The 20,916-nt window shown below is 43.1% G+C and overlaps 1 protein-coding gene and 1 non-coding gene across 2 annotated transcripts in view; one reads left to right on the top strand and one right to left on the bottom strand.

The window, feature by feature from the left end:
- The window catches only part of Sdk1 (sidekick cell adhesion molecule 1), a 713,594-nt gene that overhangs the window by 628,357 nt on the left and 64,321 nt on the right, over positions 1-20,916 (bottom strand). The window lies entirely within an intron of this gene.
- On the top strand, positions 13,509-13,615 carry LOC115031160. Its single transcript, XR_003836783.1, has one exon. It is a non-coding gene; the product is annotated as a U6 spliceosomal RNA (small nuclear RNA).

Genomic DNA, 20,916 nt, shown 5'->3' with positions numbered 1-20,916 from the left:
ACACTGAGTGAATTGGAGATATAGTTCAGCAATGCTGTGTCTGTCTATAGACACACCTGGAGATGTGGCTCAGTGGTACAGTGCTTGCCTACAATTCCCTAGTGAAGGGCAAATCCTATAGTAAAGGGGTTAGGGATGGCTCAGTGGTAGAGCCCCTGCCTAGAATCCCCCAGGGAGGGGCTGGGGGCGTGGCTCAGTGGTAGAGCCCCTGTCTAGCATCCCCCAGGGAGGGGTTGGGGGCGTGGCTCAGTGGTAGAGCCCCTGCCTAGAATCCCCCAGTGAGGAGCTGAGGGGTGTGGCTCAGTAGCAGAGCCCCTGCCTAGAATCCCCCAGTGAGGGGCTGAGGTGTGGCTCAGTGGCAGAGTGCTTTCCTCACACGCACCAGTTCTGCCTTCAATCCCTATAACCACAAATAAACAAACACACAAATATGCATTTATCCTATGGGGTAGACCCTGCAATCAGCGTTGGGAATAGGAAGAGAATAAGACGTTGTCACTTTCTCTTCAGTGGGTCTGATCTGGATCTCAGGCAGGAATATAAACAGTCAACAGTAAGGTGCTGTAATGAAATATGCCACTCAGTGTCAGCAGGAGCCACTAATCCAGGTCCTATTGGGAGAGTCCCACATGCTTTTGCTCTGAGCTGCTTTTTAACTAAATCCTCAGGTCCTGATTGTCAACTGTGTGTCCAATTTCCCTTTCTGCTATGTACTTCAGCCCAAATCGTCCACTCCTATGACCCAAACAGTGTAATAAAGCCGAATTGCAATAGATATAACTTTGTGCCTTGGGGTTCACTGAGCCGCAGGCTTTATTAATGGCCTGCCATTTGCTCTCTCTTTAACAATAGAAAAAGAAATGCCACTTCATAGGGTTCCAGTGTCCTACACGCATGCCTCATAAAAAATACATCTTTTTGAAAGAAAAAAGCTTTAAGATACAAGCTCAAGAATGTGAATTTGTGACTACACCTGACAGAGCATCATCAATTTAAAATATTATACGATGGTTTGGAATTTAAATGACACCACAGTTCGATTCTTCATAGAATGCACGGGCAGCCATACACACCTCCACTATGAACAAATTACTATGCTGGATGCTGAGATCAAGTAAGAAAATCCTTCACAAGGAATAGCTTTATATACTTGGGAAGCAAATATCTTATGATCCAAATGGCCATAGAATGGTAGTTAGCCTAGAGGCTGGCCATTCATTTCAACAAGAAGGGAAAGCATATATTGTCAAAGCCCTGGAATTTTAATTGTCTACATTAAAATTACCACCACAAATATTTTAGCCCAGCCTGCATGGAGATTTATTTATCCAGCTATGGTCAGTAGTCTTTCCTACAAAAAAAGCACATAGTAGGACTTGGAAATTAAAGAGGACACGAGGGTAGAAAATCATAGACACTTTGTAAGGAGAGTATGTATATAACACGTTCACCCCATCAGCATCTTGGAGAACTGTGGCCCTGTAGCTATGGCAACCCGTTGAAGGGACCAAGACAGAGGTATCTGGGTCTATGGTAATACTAACTGATTGCTCCCCACAGAGGCAAGTACTCGTAGGAAATGCAAGAGAATTCTGAAATGGAACTACACACAAAGAGGAGGCATGCAGATGCAGCTTCTCTGAGGTGATCACCCATGTCTGAGTTAGGGTTTCATTGCTCTGAAGAGACAACTGTTATAAAGAAAAACATTTACTTGGAGCTGGTTTACAGTTCAGGGGTTTCGTCCACTATTGTGATGGAGAGAAGCACAGCAGCATGCAGGCAGACCACAGGCAACAGAAATGATTGTCGCACTAGCCTAGCTTAAGCACAGGAGACCTCAAAGCCCGCCTCCACAGGGACACACTTCCTCCAAAAAGGCCACACCCACTCCAACAAGGCCACACCCACTCCAACAAGACCACACCCACTAATAGCACCGCTCCCTATGGGGCAAACATTCAAACACATGAATGTGTTGGGGGCCATAACTATCCAAACCACCATACTTATCTATGATAGATAGATGTTTGTCATCTCCTCAGGAGAAGCTAAGAATTGATAGATCTTTATGTGCGGGTACACAGATTCCCACAAAAGCACGTGATATCTTTGTAGTTTACATGGGCAGGGGAAAAAAATGCCTGTAAAATAAGAGCAAGAAAAGAAAAAGGTAAATAGCCTACAAGGTGCTCACAAGACTCTGCCCCAAGAAAGTATGTTGAATGTATGAGGACCGGTGGATTCCAGCAGGGAAGCTGCTGGGTCCCTGCAATGAATAACCATGGGAAAGCATGGCATTTCCATCTTCACATACTTTTAAATAGAACGTAAATCATTGATGAAACAGAGCATCGCATTTGTCTGAATAACACAGATTTAAGGTCTATTCAAGGGAAAGGACCAGACTCGATGTTCTCTCAAATCAACATCATAATTTTATGACGTTCAAGTCACTTCCCCAAATGGACTTTTAAGGTTTTTAGATAAATGCAAATGGATTTAACTTTACCTGTCCAATGCAAAGATAATCTTCTCATCTAGAAAGGGACTACAACTCATATGACAGGGTAGAAACTGTTGCCATGGGGAGGAGACAGGTACAAGAAACCAAGGCCGAGCCTTGTCTTATGGCTCAGCTTCCTGCACACAGACAGAGCATCTTCCTGGGTGTTTTAATTATGTACTCCATTACAGAAAATGTAGAAGATATCAGAAACCTTTAAGGGTAGAACAGATAGGAAGCAACCACTGTGTACCAATACCATCACATGTCCAGCTAGTCACATAACTGCTGCTGGGAATTCAGCTAAGAGTTTCTTATTATTTGTCTTATTTATTATCACTGTGTGTGTGTGTGTGTGTGTGTGTGTGTGTGCACGTGCATGTGAGTGTCTATTGTGTGGGTGTGTGCCAAGACAGTTAAGACAGCTCTGCGGAGTCAGTTCTCTTCTCGAAGTTTTTCAAGGGACCTGGGGGGCAAATACAGATCATCAGGCTCGTAAGACATGTGCTTTTTACCCACTGAGCCGTTTCATGAACCTTCCATCTTATTGGGACAGGAGGGCAGAATTTTGCTGATTAGGCTAGCCTGGCTGGCCAAGGAGCTCCAGGGACCCTTCTCTCTCCCCTTTCCTGAGCAACGGGGTTACAAGTGTACCACTATGTCCAGCTTTTACGTGGAAACTGGGGATCATATTCCAGTTGTTATGTGTGTACGGCCAGCACTTTACACACTGAGCCATCCGCTGGCTCCACTCCTCCTTTTTAAAGAGATAATTAATGAAGGATAACAGTCAACTTCCGCTTAGCAAAAGAAACAACCCTACCACAAACAAGGGAAGTCCCAGGCAGACAAACCCCATGTGTTCTGCTAGAGTGAGATGAAGTTTATGAAGCGCCTGTAATCAGCTCATCAGTCAGTGGGGGTCCGGCAGGGAGGACCTCAATCCAGGCATGAATGGGCAATCAGACTAAGCAGGACCTTTTGTTACTGAACTCCATTTCTGTCACAAAATGCCCCAGGGCAACCAACCACTTATCTTCCTTCCAAAACCTCCTTTATATCAAACTCCAACATTTTTGTGCCCCAAGCTTATGGATTTACTACTTACTGAAAATTCTAATTTTTTCAAATTCCAGGGAGAAACAAAAGCACGGGGCCTAATGTATAACCTATGAAGTAGGCTGGAGAGCGTGGGAGGAAGGTCCTCTCAGGTTGATGCTAGGGGATGCAGCCTTCCCCAACTCTGCTTCCATAAGTTTGTTATGTACACAAGGGAGGCCAGGAGTTTAATCTCACCAAATAACATACTTTCCTCACAATGGTAATTTTCATCTTTTATAAGAAAACAATTATGCATTTCAAACATGTTCCTGAGGTAAAATCTAAACACATTACTAAATAATTCTGAACTGTGGTTAAGTCTACAGATATGCAAGGTCACACTGTGATTGGCGTAATGGATCCTGATGACTGGGGACAAAAATCTTCAATATGCCTGAGGACAAGGCAGTTCAGACGTGCTTTCTGTGACCACCATGCATGTGCCTTTGTGGGTAGAGGTAACCAGGGAGGGGAAGAGACAGGGAGATGAAGCAGTGGTGCACAAGGATCAGACCAGGTCATTATCACACCATAAAGATCCATCTGGCAGCTGAGCGCAACAAGAGAGGAAATGGGGTGACTAGCATCAGATACATTGTATGCATATAATTAACCTAAAGCAAGCAAGCAAGGAAGGAAGGAAGGAAGGAAGGAAGGAAGGAAGGAAAGAAAGAAAGAAAGAAAGAAAGAAAGAAAGAAAGAAAGAAAGAAAGAAAGAAAGAGAGAAAGAGGGGGGGGAAGGAAGGAAGGAAGGGAGGGAGAGAGAGCAAGGAAGGAAGGGAGAAAGGAAAGGAAAGAAAGCAAGAAGACAAACGAGAAAGGAAGAAAGAAAGAGAGAGAGAGGAAGGAAGGAAGGAAGGAAGGAAGGAAGGAAGGAAGGAAAGAAAGAAAGAAAGAAAGAAAGAAAGAAAGAAAGAAAGAAAGAAAGAAAGAAAGACAGAGAGAGAGAGAGAGAAAAAAAGAAAGAAAGAGAGAGGAAGGAAGGAAGGAAGGAAGGCCTTTAAAAACAGAAGTGATCCTACATCATAGCTAATCCCAGGCTTCACGCTCCTAGATGATCACAAATACATATAAATATTTGGGGCGAGTAGACACACAAATGTGCTCGCCTCTATGATTACATTGTCCAGATCTGGAAAATCGGTCATCCAACCTCTGCCTACGACAGTTGACTTATTTCCACTACCACTTGAAAAACTAAGTGAGACTCAGAAGTTCTAAGGCCAAAGGTGATGACCACTGAACATACAAACACAAGCATCATCAGAAGAAACCATCCAAGCTGGGCAAGGGGTCACACATCTGTAATCCCATCACTAAGAAAGCAGAGGCAGGTGGATGATGACTGTAATGCCAGCCGAGATTGTGTCTTAAAACACAAACAAAACCTCAAGTAAAACATAAACCACTAATGTATTCTGATGACTACGAAACAGAAAAATAAGGTTTGTTTTCCAAGCTGCTGTCTGATAAGCATTTCCAACGAGATGCAACTACCAGTTGAGGCTTTCTCACCACATGTCCTCTGATAGCACCCTGGAGTGTTTCTAGCCAACATGAGAAGGTCCCGAAGGTTACTACATCTCTGCAGATCCTTGCACAGAGGCAGAGACCAGAGTCCTGGCTTCTCACTGTTGCTCCGGTTACAAGGTTACAAACACTTTCACTCGCAAGCATGGCCCAGTGTCCTGGCCACTAAGAGCTGGGGATGTAGCTGGCTCCAAGCCAATGAACTCTCAGCCTAGAAAATGAGGCTTGCAAACAAGCCAAGAGCATCCCAGGAGAGACAGCCAAGGTCCAAAGTTGATGCTGAGCTCAGCAGGGATCCCAGCTGAGGGCCTTCTCATGCCAAAGCCTTGACATCCCAGGCAGGCCGGTACCTGGAGGGTACAGACAGCAGGAGAACCAGTAGACTCAATCACAGAGGGCTGTGTCTCAGTGCTCTCCCTGCTGAAGGCTCTAAGGCAGTATTTGCTACTGACTTAGTTAGTTACACAGTGACTTTCAACAGCTTTTGAAGGGTTTTAAAAGAACTTTCATCTGTATCGTCCTTAGTGATAAGTGAGAATTTTGTATCTAGTGTATCAGGACTCTCTCGCTCTCTCTCTCTCTGTATGTATGTATGTATGTATGCATGCTGTGGGTAGTGATAGTGCTTGCATTGGACACCTATCCACACACAGAGAAGCTAGAGGATAAGTATCTTCCTCCACTTTACCATTTTCTTACTGAATCTAGAGCTCACTAACTACAGCTCTCACTAGAATGGCTCTCCAACAAGACCCCAGAATCCACTTATTTTGACTTTCATTCATGTAGAGGGCAGACATCCATCCTGGGTGCCTTCCTTACTCATTTCCCATCTAACTTTTTCGGGCAACATCTCCTCGTGTACCAAGAGCCCAGATTCCACTTGGCTGGCTAGCCAAAGATCTTCAGGTCTCTGCCTACTCGGTGCTAGGATTATAGGCACCTGTCCTGTCCCTGATCCTTCACATGCATGGTGAGACTCCAAACACAAACTTTCTTGCTTGTACAGTGACCATTATCCTGATTGAATGAACTATCTCCTCAGCTCCCCCAAATCGAGACATCGTCAGACCAGTGCTTCTAGATCCTATGAAGCAGACCCCAGAGACAGCTTTCTGGCTGCTGTGCCTGGTCCATCTATGATAGATGTGCAGTCTTACAGGAACCTCATGACATCTCTGGAGAGACCCAGACGACACCCCAGAATACAAGGAGTAGCCTAGTAGGGGAAACAGTGACTGCCAACTTTGGTTTGGGACAATGTCAGGAGACTAGGGGACTGAGGCACTAAGCATCTAGAGCATATCGTAAGACCAAATACCAGGCAGGTTAGACTGGTCACCTTCTTCCCAGCCTCTGCCCCTCCTCTACTTTCTGAGGGGGCGTAATCAGAAGGGACAGATTGCAGGTCAACCTTTGTATTGGCGGCTGAGGGGAGAGCTCTTCAGGAGATCGCTTCAAGTACAAGGCCCTGAATTCCATATGAAATTTCACATCTGAAAAGCCATATTGAAAAAAAAAAAAAGGCAAGGCACTAGATTTAGCCCCAGCCAGTCTGGCTCCAGGGCTGGCATGCCAACAGTGCACTAACAATGAGGTGCTTCAGAGTCTTGGAGGTGGTGACTCTAGAAGCAAGTCAACCTGTATTATGGACCAGTAATATTTTCAGGAGTTATATTAGACAAACCCCACCAGAAACCAGAACCAGCCTGAGACTCCCTCTTTTTCTGAAGAAATTTTGGGTTGGGGAGGTAGCTTAGCCAGTAAATTGACTGCTGTGCCAATATGAGGACTCACATGCGTCTCCCCAGAACCCATATAAAGGATCCTGTCAGGACAGTATGCATTTGTATTTCTGCACCAAGAACACAGAGACAGGAGGATACCTGGCACTTGCTGGCCATCCAGCCTAGACCAACTGGTGAGCTTCAGGATAGTGAGAAACCTTGTCTCAAAGAACAAGGCGGGTCTCTTGAGAAAAGACAGTTAAGGATGTTCTCTGACCTCTACATATGTACCTATGTGCATGCCTGTGTACATACACACAGCTCCCCCAAACACACACACACACACACACACACACACTGAATCTTCCTAGATCTCTCCACAAGCCTCCATTAAGCCTGGTGCTCAGAAGTTTGTCTAGAAGTGTAGGACTCCCTCGTGGCTGGACCACAACATCCTCTGGACACTTGGATCTGAATGTGAAAATGGTGAATGTGGGAGGCTCCTGGAGATTTCCAGCGAACAGAACTACAAACAGCTTGCTAAGGCATCCAGCTGGGGGGTGGGGGTGGGGGAGTCAGGCTGATTATCTCTGTTCTCTGAAATCAATGTGAATTAATGGCATATTTAAGGAACTCATGGGGTGAACCTAACCCTTCCAATATTTCCCCCTAAGAAACCATTCAAGCTTTTGGTGAGATTAATCCACAGCTGAAGCTGATGGGGAAACATAAACGGGGTATTTATGTACGGCGTTCATGCTGCACTGCGCTAATCTATTTCAGCATATAAATTAATAACAAGAAGAGACAGTGGGGCAGAAGCAATTCCCCACTCCTCCAAACTGAAATAAGCTTCTAGCTCTTCAGTATTTTATACTTCAAAGTAGAAGTGTGCTAAATTGTCATTTCTGCGGTTTATAGTGAGAAAGTATGACCAAAACCAAATAGTAAATAAGAAGAAACTTATCTGAAATAGCCAGAATTCTTCTTAAATATTATATCATGTTTCCTCCAAAGAGCCTTTCACATAACCCTAAAGGTCCAACTCTGATTAAATATAAAGCCAAAAGGTGCAAGAAAAGAAACCAGCTATGGTTTACTTTCTCTGCTTAGATGTTTGCCTGTGAGTGTATGATATGTACTCAGTGACACGAACCCTGGGGCTCAAGAGGTAGCTAACTGGTAGCAATTTTCTCAGACCAGGATAACAGCGTATGAAAGCAACTGAAAGAGCAGGGGCTGAGGCAAGAGGGCATCTGTGACTCTGTCAAAGAGAAGTGTCCCCACACCATGGCTTCCGACAGCAAGGCTTTGCAAAGGTGACTTAGATCTTAGCTCTTCCATTTCCCAGCTCTGGGCTCTTGGGTGGCCCACTGACCCTCCTATGTAAAAGGGTTTCCAGTCTATGAAATAAGAAAACCAACTTTGCAAGGGGCTGGGAAACTTGTGGTTCCACATTCCACGGAAAATCATGGTGCAACCTCAAAGTCTCCCTTGAGTAAGTGATTGACTTGCATAGTTACCATTTTAGAATATGAAATGGTGAGCATTCATGATGTTTATTCACGTTTTCAAAAACAGTATAGCACTACAGTTGTTGAAGGAGAGCACAGAAGCTTATAGAAAATATATTACCTGCCCCCAGACAAAGAATGTGAAAAATCTCAATAAAAGACATGAGATGCTCAAACCCCCTCTGCGGTTCAGCTTTGTAATACATTGCTTCACTGGAAGGGTGGGAATCAAATTCTCTGAAGATCTGTAGTTGGGTAAGGGCACTCTTGTTGATAAGGAAACCTAACGAACAAGGGTCAGTTTCCAGAAACCTGTGCGACTGTCCTCTAGCAAGGGGATGCCGAGACCGTTACAGTAGGATCCTTCATCCTGCTCATCCATTGACTCATTGGCTGCACTCTCGACATTGTTGGTTCACTGCATTTTTCGGTCTTCCAAATGTTAACACACATCATTAGACAATGTAAGAAATACCACATGTTAATATACCTTCCTACCTTGTCAAGTCTTTAAATAATGAGAAATGTCAGGTTCATAGTGGCACAGGCAAGATTTCACAAATTCTCATCTTTTACTTATGAGCTCAGTCTTTATCATGAGCCACAGATACTGTCAGACACCTCCCCACTCCCAAATAAACGGACTTATTTTATTCATTTTCAAAAAAAAGGGGGGGGAGGTGCCAAACACACAAATCTGAATTAACATGGTCTGTCTGTCAGTTGCAACTTCAAGTGAGAATGTCGTGCCAAGAAAAGAGCAGCCAGCTTGGCTGCCAGCTCCGACAGCTCGCAAGGACTCTACCTCAAAGCAACCCTCATACATTTGCATGCAGCAGAAGGGCTTCATACGTAATTCACAATTGAACAAAGGATATTAAAAAGACATCTATCAGAGTCAAAATTTAATGCAATTAATGATTTTTTACTACTCCATCAAGGATACCCTTAAGAGAGCGAGGTTCTTCTTCTATTTTTTTTAAAAAAAATCTTAGATGCTTGAAAAGGAAGAAACGTATGCCAACTGGAATCTGGCTCTGCTGGCTGTCTAGAGCTAACTTCAGTTGCCAGAAGTTTTATCATGATTTCTTTTGCTTCACAGGCGAAGCCTCGGTGCAGGACAGAAAGCAAAAAGGTCTTTCTCTGTGTTCCCAGGGAAGACTTGACTTTGTAACTTTCCCTTGGCAAGGGTTCTCAGGGCCACCAGAGTCCTACCTTGGACTGTGGCAGGAGAGATGGAGATAAGGGATATGGAGAGAGGCATATCAGGATTAACATCTGGAAAGCCACTTGGCAAAGAAAGACTGGGGACCCCTCCCAACCTGGGCTACAAATGTAAACAGAGCAGGCAAAACAACAACACCTGCAATGTGCCCTATGCAAGGCTCAGCGGAAGAGGCTCCTGCGTCTCCTGGCCCAGTGGTTTGGACTATAGCTTTCCCTGGGCCCACCAGTCCACCACCACCCTCCAGAAAGCCTTTCTCTTTCTAATAAACTGTCTCTATTTCTGTTACTGACCACGCATACTTCTTTGTACCAGAGTCTCTGATCCATGCATGTAATAGGAGCACACTCTGGGAACTGCAGCTTATGACAGGATTAAGTCAGTCCGGGTTCATCAAGCATTAAGACCACCCCTGGAAGAAGATCTACCTGCTAGCGTCTATTAGAGCAGGCTTCCGTGGAATGAACCAGCATCTTCCTACAGAATGCTGAATCTTGAACTTCATCCAGAACACATTTACTTCTGGCTTTCTAAATAACACACATAAATCAGCCTACAGTCCTTAATGTCAATAACTATTAGGCCAGAGAAGTTGTTCCATTTAAAGAAAAACAGGTGTTCCTATTTTCAATTACTTCAGAATTCCAGAGAAGCCTAAATATTGATTTGATTATTTATTCTTTCACTCAACAAATATTTATTAAAGACCTACTAGGACTCCTAGGAGATGGGAATACAGATGTGAATTTAAAAACAGAACAGGATAGAAATTCACACCTCCATGAACTTGTCTTTTAGCACTGGAGATAAACCGTACACAAATAAGGGAAATATATAGGACAGTCTGTTTGGTGGAAGCCCATAACTCTTTTGTACAAATTACTTCATATGTGGCTGATAAATAGGAAGCTGATATGGGCATGAAGCAGGGAGCCACACTGATTTATGCATCATTTCCCCCCAGAATATTAATGCTACCACGTTTGCACGAACAAGTTTTATCATTTATTAAAGAGAGAGCCCTAGAATTAGGGACACGAGTAGCAACAGCAGTTACTTGTCCTTTAAGCTTGCTCAGCTAGCACTGTACAGACTAACCATCCCAGCCCAAGCATCATGGGTTTTGAATCGTTTGGTCCAATAGAATTTACCCCGTAACTTACGTTAGGTTGTTGTGAACGTATGTGAAAGAATAAGAGAAACAACCTGTATGTAATATACTGTTACTGTAAAGACAGCATGCAAGAAAGAGAGGAGAAGAGATATGAGGAAAGGGGTGGCAATTTTAAATAAGGGAGGTCAGATGGCTTCCCTGAGGAAGACATCTGGGTAAAGCCCTGGACAGCTGATACAGCCAGCCTCTGGATCAGCAGAGGCAGGGCACTCTGGAGGAGGGGGATGCAGATGGGTGGAGCAAGTGGTTGGGGGAGGAGACAGGCTACAAAGCCAAGAACAAGAGGCTTCCAGGGATCTAGAGTTTATAACTGACACCCTAGCTGATGCTCGCTCAGCACCTACTTGTGTTGTTGAGATGAGGTGGGAAGGGTGGATGGAGGTTAGGAGCCACTAAAGAGCATGCATGCCCTGTTAATGCAGAGATAGATGGTGGTACCCTGAGACTGTGGTAGGAAACAGCAGAAGGGAGAGATGCTATCAAGGAGCGCTTGAGTCTAGTCTCAGCGCATGAGGTATGAGACCAGTGACAACAGCAAGGTCTCTGGCCACAGGAACTAAACAAAAACAAAAACAAAAACAAAACCTGGTCATTTCTTAAAAGCACATGACTACTGAAGAGGCAGAATCCCATGGAGCCAACCGAGCTGGGAGCCAGCCAAGCTAGAAACCAGCCAAGCTGGGAGCCAGGCATGGCAAGCCAGAATGCCCACCCTATGCTGTGGTCAGATGGGCAACACCCAGTCAGGTTCACACTCAGAACATCCCACATGAGATGGTACAATCTCAAACCATTAGCTGTGCACAGAAAAATCTCTGACTTAAAAGCAACATTTAAATTAAATAACCTTAAAAACAATTTGAACAGGTTGTCATGAGATGAGCCTGCGGTCCCAGCATGCTGAGACACTAAAGGATAGGTGGGCTGAGAAGTTGAGAGTAGTCTGAGCTGAGAACCTACCTCAATTAATTAATAATAAATAGTTAAGCAATCGAAAATATCTTTTGTTTTTTTAAGCCAAAAAAAACCTTAAAGACTTAACAAAAGTTCTGATATAATTTTATTTTGAAATACAGTTATGTTTTAAATCACTTGATAAGTAAACTAAGCTCAATTTGTATAATTGTTCCTAGTGAAAATTATTCTGCAAGAGAAAAGGAAATTAATCAGTGGCTGACACACCCACTCAGGACAGGCAGCAGAACTCAGCACTCCAACCGCAGCGCTAACAGTGACTGTGTCCAGTGTTCTTCCCAGGAAGGAGTGGGTGTGAGCAGTGTGACAGGCAAACACAGGAAAGCCTTGCATGGGGGAGGTAGGGCTCAGAGCTGCTCTCACAAGCCTGAGGATGGAGTTTTTCTCAAAAAATTTCCCTTTAACAATACTTAAAATTCTTACTTAAGGCACAGACAATTCTATGAAAGGTTTGTTTTGTTCCTCAAAGACAGAATGCCTAAAACCCCGTTTGGCTTATTCAACTAGACCTTCTGAGGACAATAAAGACAGAGAAAATAAACTGCATAATAGTCACTATATCTACTACATAGATATATTTTCTCCTTTTTCTCCAAATTTTCAAGTGTCTATAGACAGTTTATCAAGACACACCTATCCTCATCTGAAAAGAAAAGAAAAAAAACCTGAAAAAACTAGAAAAGATCTGAACTCATAAATTTATGCTCTGACTACAATTAATTCAGACTAGTGAAGAACATAAAAAAGACCACAGGAAAATCACCAAATACCAAGACACCAAACAATATATGCTTTTGAAAAAATATGTAAAAATTATCTGAAAAGAAATAAAAATATATTGAATTCAATGAAAATGCAACATATCAAAAGATAATGCAGGTTGCACTTAAGGCTAGCATAGACCAGAGAATCAACAGAATGAAAAATTTACATTACAAAAATGGGGAGGATAAAACTAAATCAGTAACTTAACTCTTTACCTCAAAGATTAAAATAAACCCCAAGCAAGATTCAACAGATCCAAAACACTGGCTCACCACAGGGCTGGGGAGATGGGAGCTGAACCAATAGGCTGCATCAAAAGCTGAGACAAGGCAAGAGAGTCAGAAAGGGGCCGAGCCAGTGTCACTGAAGACCCCATGACCATCAGGATCCAACAGAAAAACCTCCAGCTCATAAAGCTGACGTCTTAGACGACCATAAACATACAACTCACGGTAAGTGGACCAGTCCTGTAACAGGAGAGTCCTGTAACGGGCAAAGAAATGAAGTCCTTTCTTGAAAACTTCTGAATACAACATCTAAAGGCACTGTGGGTTTCTCAGAGATTTCTGCTGTTTTAGGAGTTGGCTGTTTAGGAGTTAGCATCTAACTGAGGGCTCTTGCCCAGAAAGAGGAAAGGAAGATGGGTTTCCTAGGCCGTTCTAGAGCACCACGCCACCTTCTCTAAAATCCTGACAAAGGCACGCTAAGAAATTGAATATAGATCTATAGCGTTAATGAACTTAGATATAAAAACCCGCAATAAAAAATTAGCAACTCAGAGCTGGCACAATGGCTAGGCAGGTAAAGGTGCTTGCTACCAAGTCTGTTGAGCTGAGTAGGACCTCCAGAGGCATGGGTCAGAAGGTGGCAATTGACCCTCATGGTTGTCTTCTGACCTCTACACATACACTGTGACACACTTGAGCTTACCCCCAATTGAATGAATATGTATATATGAAAATAAATAAAACTCTTGAAATTGTCATATTTTGTGCTTGCTTTGTCAGTACATGTATTAATATTAGGATGATACAGGAAAGATTAGCATAAATCTTTCACAAGGACGAGACACAAATAAATGAAGTGTTCCATAGTGTGTTAATAGGATCAAAACACATGAAATTCTCAAAGAATTAATAAAAATATTTTTAACATTAAGATTACTTTTAATTTAATGGGGGTGACTCTAGCTGAGATTTCCAACAGAGGGGGTACAGACTCTGATGTGGCCACTCCCTGTAACCAGGCAGGACTTCCTGAGGAGGGAGACATCAATCCACCCACAAAACCTTCACAAAATTTGTCTTGCCTACAAGATGTGCAGGGATAAAGATGGAGCAGAGACTGAGGGAACAGCCTACCAATGACTGGCCCAACTTGAGACCCAGGCTATGTGAAATAGACAATGCCAGACACTATTAATGATACTCTGATGTAGACAGGAACCTAGCATTAACTGTCTCCTGAGAGGCTTCATCCAGCAGTGGATGGAGGCAGATGCAGGGACCCACAGCCAAACAGGAGGCAGAACTTGGGGAGTCTTATGGAAGAGTTGGGGATAGAAGTTAGCAAGCTGGAGGGGTCAAGGACACCACAAGAAGACCTAGAGTCAGCCAACCTGGGACCATGGGGGCTCACGGAGACTGGACCATCAACCAGGGAACATGCAGTGGCTGGACCTAGAACCCCTACACATTTGAAGCAAATGTGCAGCTTGGTCTTTATTTGGGGGCCTCTAACAAGTGGAGAAGGGGCTATCTCCATCTCTGTTCCCTGCCATTGGATCCCTTTCCTCCTACCTGGAATGCCAGTTTGGGCCTCAGTGGGAGAGAATATGCCTAGTCCTGCTGGGGCCAGATGTTCCAGAGTAGGGTGGTACCCAAGGAGGAATCCCTTTCTCTGAGGAGAAGGGGAGGTGGCAGTGGGGATGGAATTTGTAAGGATGGGACTGGAAAGAGAGAAGAAAGGGGGGGCTGTGGTCAGGATGTAAAGTGAATTAAAGAATAGGTAAACATATTAGTTAATAGGACCCAGTAATGTAACAAAAATAGAGATATTTCAGGTATTCAAGGCTGGTTCAACACAACATAAATAGTATAAGCTACTGTATAAATGGGGGAAAAAAACATCATTTATCTGTCAAGTGAAACAAAAAGAAACTGACAAGATCCAATGTTCATGATTTTAAAAAGACAAACCTTCAGCAACCAGGAACAAAAGGGAATGTTCTTAATCTCATGGAGAACATTGTAAAACCCATATCTAATCAGTGTTCAAACCTGAGTGCTTTTCCCCTGACCTTAGTATCATTCAAGGATGTCAGCACTGGTCATTGTATTATAGAAAGGCCTGCCCTCTGGAAGGAGGAAGAAAACATGAATAGAAGACATATTTCAGAAGGAAGAAATACAAGTGTCCCTATTTATAGATGACTTGGTTTTCTATATAGGAGATTGAGAAGAAGCTAGCACACACAGGCCTCCTGAAGTAGCACACAGATCATGGGAGACTGTAGTACAGGGATCAGCACAGTGAATATAACCACGAATATAAACAATGGACATGCTGAAGAAAAATAAGACACGTGAAACCTCAGCTAACTCCACCAATAACCGGTGTACTTAATTTTAAAATGATGATCTGCTGCAAATTATAAAATTCTGATCTCAGAAATTGAAAAAGGAGGGGAAGAGGCTGGAAAGATGGCTCAGCTGTCAAGAGCACTTGCTGTTCTTGTAGAGGAACTGGGTTTGGTTCCTAGCACTCATGTAGGGCATCTCACAACTGCCTGTAACCATAGTGCCAGGGGGAATCTGGCGCCCTCTGCTGGCCTCTACAAGCACCTGCACATGTGTGTGCATGCCCACAAGAGCACAGAAATTTAAAAAAAAATGAAATCAATCTTTTACAAAAGAAATTGAAAATACATCTAAATGCATGGGAAGACACTCATGGGTAGCCACAGTAAAGTTGTCACATTTGTACAAATACACCATAAAAGTTAACAGGATTCTGTTAAAATACCAGCAAGAATTCCCATTGATATGCACAAGGTTACTCTAAAATTTATATCAGAAGGCAAAGGAACTAGACTATCTAAGACGACTTTGAAAAGGAATAAAATGGGAGAAAATTGCTCTTCTTGATGTGAAGGCTTAGTCTGCAGCCACAGTAATAAAGCTGGCCTGGTACTGACAGAGGGGTCAAAGAAATAGATTGGGGGGGGCACAGGAAAGGGCAGACGCAAGACAGACAGCCAAGTGACTTCTGACAAGGGTGAAAAGCAGACCCAGTGGAGGAAGGACAGCCTCCAAAATGAAAGCCATTTGAATCAACTTTAAAACCCAGAAGGCAAAAGAACAAAACTCCATCTAAATCTTCATATCACATGCAATATCAACTTAAAGTGGATCATGGACGAGAATGCAAAACTACAAAACTTTTAGAAAAACATCAAGCATGGGAAGAAAGCTCTGGAATGTAGAGCCAGGCATACAGTCTTAGGAGTGGCAGGAAAAGAACGCTGGTGGGGGAGGGGAGTGGAGATGGAAGACAAATGGGAGGGAGGAATGGCTCAGTGGCTAGGGACGCTTGCCTTTCTTGCAAAGGACCTGAGTTTGGTATCTAGCACTCAACAACAGATGGCTCACAACCACCTGTAGCTGCAGTTTCAGGAGATCTGCCCCTCTCTTATGGACTCTGTAGGTACATATGTACACATACATATACACAGACACTTGTATATAGTCTAAAATAATAAGTAAAAATCATGCAACAGTAAAAATATAGAAAATGGAATCTTGGAAATTTTGAAAACATTGGATCTGCTAAAGACTCTATACAGAAAATATATATAAAGACTGACAGGCATAGATGTGTGTACGTGTGTGTGTATGTGTGTATTTGTATTTATGTGTGTGTGTGTAATGTGTGGGTGTATGTAATGTATGTGTGTGTGTAATGCATGTATGTATATATATATATGTGTGTATATGTGTGTGTGTGTATGGGTGTATATGTGTGTGTATGTATGTGTATGGGTGTTTCTGGGTGTATATGTGTGTGTGTGTATGTATATGTGTGTATGCATGTGTATGTGTGTATGGGTCTGTATGAGTCTGTATGGGTCTGTATGGGTGTGTGTATGTGTGTGTATGTATATGTGTATATGTGTGTGTGAGTGTGTGTGGTATATACAAATGTAAGCCTGAAAAGAGACTAGAGTCTCATGTGTGAAGAATCCTTGAAACTCAGCAGCATAGTCCAAGCAAATGGAAAGTAAGAAGAGAAAGTGCAAAGATTTCGTTGCAGAGGCTCTCCAAGAGGGACATAACCACCTGTAAGGCTTTCAGTATCGTTATCCATTAGAGGAACATGAATTAAAACTACCACATGGTGAGAGACGGACAGACAGCTCAGCAGTTAAGACTGCTTTTGAAGAGGCCCTGACTTTGCTTCCCAGCACTGATGTTAAGCAGTTCACAACTGCCTATAACTCTAGATCTATCTTTTGGATTCTACCTGTACTTCTACAAATGTAGTGTGTATATACACACACACACACACACACACTGCAGACTTTCTGGAATGGCTGGCGTATTGCCAATGTATCAACCGTGCTTGTTAGAATGGAAGCATGAGGTCACTCACACACTGCTAGTGGGTCAGTAAAATGATATACCCATGAAGCAGGCTGGTGCTTTCTCCTGAAACTAGACAGGTAACTCTAGCACAGCCCTGTAACTGTACTCGTGGGCATTTGTTCTCAAGAAACAAAGACATATGATCACATGGAAACCTGTACTTGGTGTTTACAACAGTTTGAGCCCCCACAGTTAAAACTGGCTTGGAGCCAGGAATCCTTCCAGGGTTAGAAAGCTACACACTCTGCAAGGGACACTTACCACTGGTAATAGAATAGAACACATTAGATCCAGCAAGCTGGATGAATCTACAGGCCAGTTTTCAGAGTTAGAAAAGGGTGACACAAACTATGGGATATTCTATATAACATTCTTAAGATGCCCCAATTGTAGAAATCGGTATTGGTGTCACTGGGAAATTGTAACAAAGGGGTTAGATGCAAATGAAGTAGGCAACACAGCAAATGTTCTTCAGCTGGTGATACAGATGTCAATTGGCCTGGTTGAAAAGTTGGACGATCTTTTTACAGTACCACAGGGAAAATCTGAATTAAAAAGTACTAAAGTAGGCTAGAGAGATGGCTCAGGGGATAAGAGCACTGGCTGCTCTCCCAGAGGACCTGAGTTCAATTCCCAACAACTAAATGGTGGCTCACAATCTCTTCTGGTGTGTCTGAAGACAACCACAGTATACTCATGTACATAAAATAAATAAATCTTTTTTAAAAAGTATGAAAGTTTTGTTTCATGCTTTGTGTTTTTGCCTCTGTGTTTTGTTTCTAATGATTGCACAGATATCTATAGTTGCTTCAGAATAAAATTGTAAACAAACACAATTATAATGAGGGGAAAAAAGTAGAATTCTCTTTTTTTTAAAGATTATTTTTTCGATTCGTGAGTACCTGTGGATGTGTTTGTACACATAAGTGCAGGTATCCTTGTGTCCAGAGCAATGTGCTAGATCCTCTGAAGCTGGAGTTACAAGCAATTACGAGCTGCCCGAAGTGGGTGATGGGAACCAAACTTGGATCTTCCGCAAGAGCAGCCAGTGCTTTTATCTGCTGAGCCACTATCTCCCACACCCAGAAGAAAAAATCCTCTAATCACATATCTTACAAGAATTTTTTATCTGATTATAGAAAGAATAACCTACTTCCCAGTGACAAGACAGACAGATGAAAATGATAAGAAAAAAATAAAACCATGCTTACGCATCCTAAAGGGAGCTACACAGCGGCCAGCAAGCACATGGGAAGGTGTGCTACACTGCTTGATCATAGACGTGATGGCAAAACTGAAAACCAGACAGCACTAAGTGTAGGCAAATATACATAGAACTGCAACACATACAGGATTGACAAGAATGACCCCTCCGTCATGGTCAGCTTGGACTCGACCTCCCATCTCCCTGGTTACACTCGGAAGAAAGGCAACACAATGACTTCCTTTTGGTATTTAAGATACCTTGACAGAGAGAGGGTGGAGTTTGCAAGGTTATGTTGAGGGCCATTAAGGGAAAACTTGTCTCCTTCTGACCAAAAGAATGGAGTCTGATTCCACCTCTGGCCCTGCTCAGAGACGTGGCATTCTGATCTAAGCCAAGGTTGGACCATTACAGACTAGTATCCTCTTCCCTGTGCATTAATTCAACTGGGCCTGTCAATCACCTACCTGGCCTACAGCTCAGGAGGGCGGCTTTACCTCAAAATGACTAAGGGGGTGGGAGGAGTAACCGCCCCACAGGAGATCCTGTGAAGCCCCACCATTGGGATGCTTCTTACAGATCCTCACTGCTCAGCCTGCTTGCTTCTCCAAGTCCTCACTCTAAAGGATAGCTCTCCCCTCCCTTCTCTCTGTATCTGAGGCGCTGCTGAAAGCCTAGGTAGGCTCTTCCTGACACCCTGGGCCTTCTCGCTCTTTCTGTGACGTTTCTGCGCCTCATTCTTCTGCCCAGTGGCTGCTTGCCAACTGCCATCCCTGACCCCTCTCTTCCTCTTGTCTCTCGCCCTCTCCCAGGCAGCTGCTGAGATCTTCAGCTTGACTGCTCCATTGTTTTCCGCTCAAACTCTAATAAAAATTGTCCCTGAACTTCCTTCCCAGTCCATCCCTATGCTCTTTTGGTAGTGTGAGTTCTGCAATTCGACAATCACTGAGTATTTACTACAGGCACAATAGGAAATAATTTTAACAAATATCTCATGTTCCTATAGCAGCTTCATTATATAGGTGATACTTTGTCCTAAAAAGACAGATCTATAAAATTGTATATATATATATGCATAAATATTTATGTATATGCAGATGTATATATGTATATGAATATATGTGTATATAATTTTGCATGTATGGATATGTACATATATAGTTATATGTATTATACATATATGTACACACACACACACACACACACTGAGTCAGATAACGGGTGACTTATTGAAGGTCACACAGAAAGAAGAGATGAAGTTAAGGTCAGCCTCCTGTAATCTAATGATTACCATGCAAAGTGGAAGTGACTACAGTTACCCTTGCATAAGTAGGCACTAACTTTTATGACTGAAAAACAGTCCACACTTAAGTTCTAAACCCAGAAAAGAACATACACAAGCCTGTCACCAGGGACCATTCTCAGAGAAGTGGCCAAGATGGTCAAGCCATCACATTAGCTGCACAATCCATTCAAGGAACATTCAACATGGTAGAAAGATGATTGTTTCAAATGTCCTGCAAGCAAAACAACATGAAGTCACTAAGACAGAAAGAGCAGTGTTAACTGGCTAGCAGACACAACACAGAATTCAGGCAAAACAAAACAAAACAAGTGAAATTAAAAAAACAGAAGAGAAATAGGAGAAAATTGTTTGCATCCAACTATAACTACGGACCTCAGCATTCTGGGAACAAACAGAGATTCGTGATAGCGGCAGTGAAATGTGTCCCCTGCCACCAGGCACAACATTTGTTAAAAAACAAAACAAAACAAAACACAAATCAAGGAGCTCAACCCAGACGAAATGGCCTTTCCTGCATACAACCCTTAGGAAGCTGACTGGACAATAGACATCAAACCACCTGGGCTTACCCATAACTGACATTTATTGCTTTTAATGAGATGCAGGTGAACATCCTTAAGTCAGCCTGGCAAGCCACCCTCTTCCCATGGCTGAAAATTTTATAAACCCAGTGACTGGCATTTCCTAAAACTATGTAAAGCCAGGAAAATATGCATTTCTTGTAAATAGTACAATTAGGCTAATAAGGACATAAAATTTTTTGTGTTACCAGCTAATGCAAATCAAAATCATATTTAGTAAGATACTGAAGCTCAAAGAACACACTGAAATGTCTCTATGGCTGAAAGATCAGTGTGGGGAAGCCTGTGAGGGAGCCAGAATTCTCCAACATTAGGAGAGTTCAGAATTTAGGCCTGTGCAGTTGCTCAGAATGTTAACTATCAAGTTACCCCATGACCCAGGAATTTCACCCCACATTGTAGAGAGAGGTCTGTCCACATGAAGGCTTACGCACAAAGATTCATTAATACATTAGTCACAGCAAAAGTGGAAACAACCCAGATGCACTTCAGCTAGTGAATGAATAGACAAAGTCAGCTGTTTGCACTGAACGTAAAGTCTGCTGATGAGGAGCGGCGAGCATGTGCCAAGCCAGTGTGAGGCTCTGGGTTCAGTCCCCACCAACATGACAGGGACGTTTCTAGACAACATTATGCTAAGTCAAAGACAGGAGTGAATGGCAAAG

Source organism: Mus caroli, chromosome 5 (genome assembly GCF_900094665.2).
Source record: "Mus caroli chromosome 5, CAROLI_EIJ_v1.1, whole genome shotgun sequence".
NCBI lineage: Eukaryota > Metazoa > Chordata > Mammalia > Rodentia > Muridae > Mus > Mus caroli.
The sequence above is the reverse complement of the archived record's forward strand: the minus strand, read 5'-3'. Positions and strand labels throughout refer to the sequence as shown.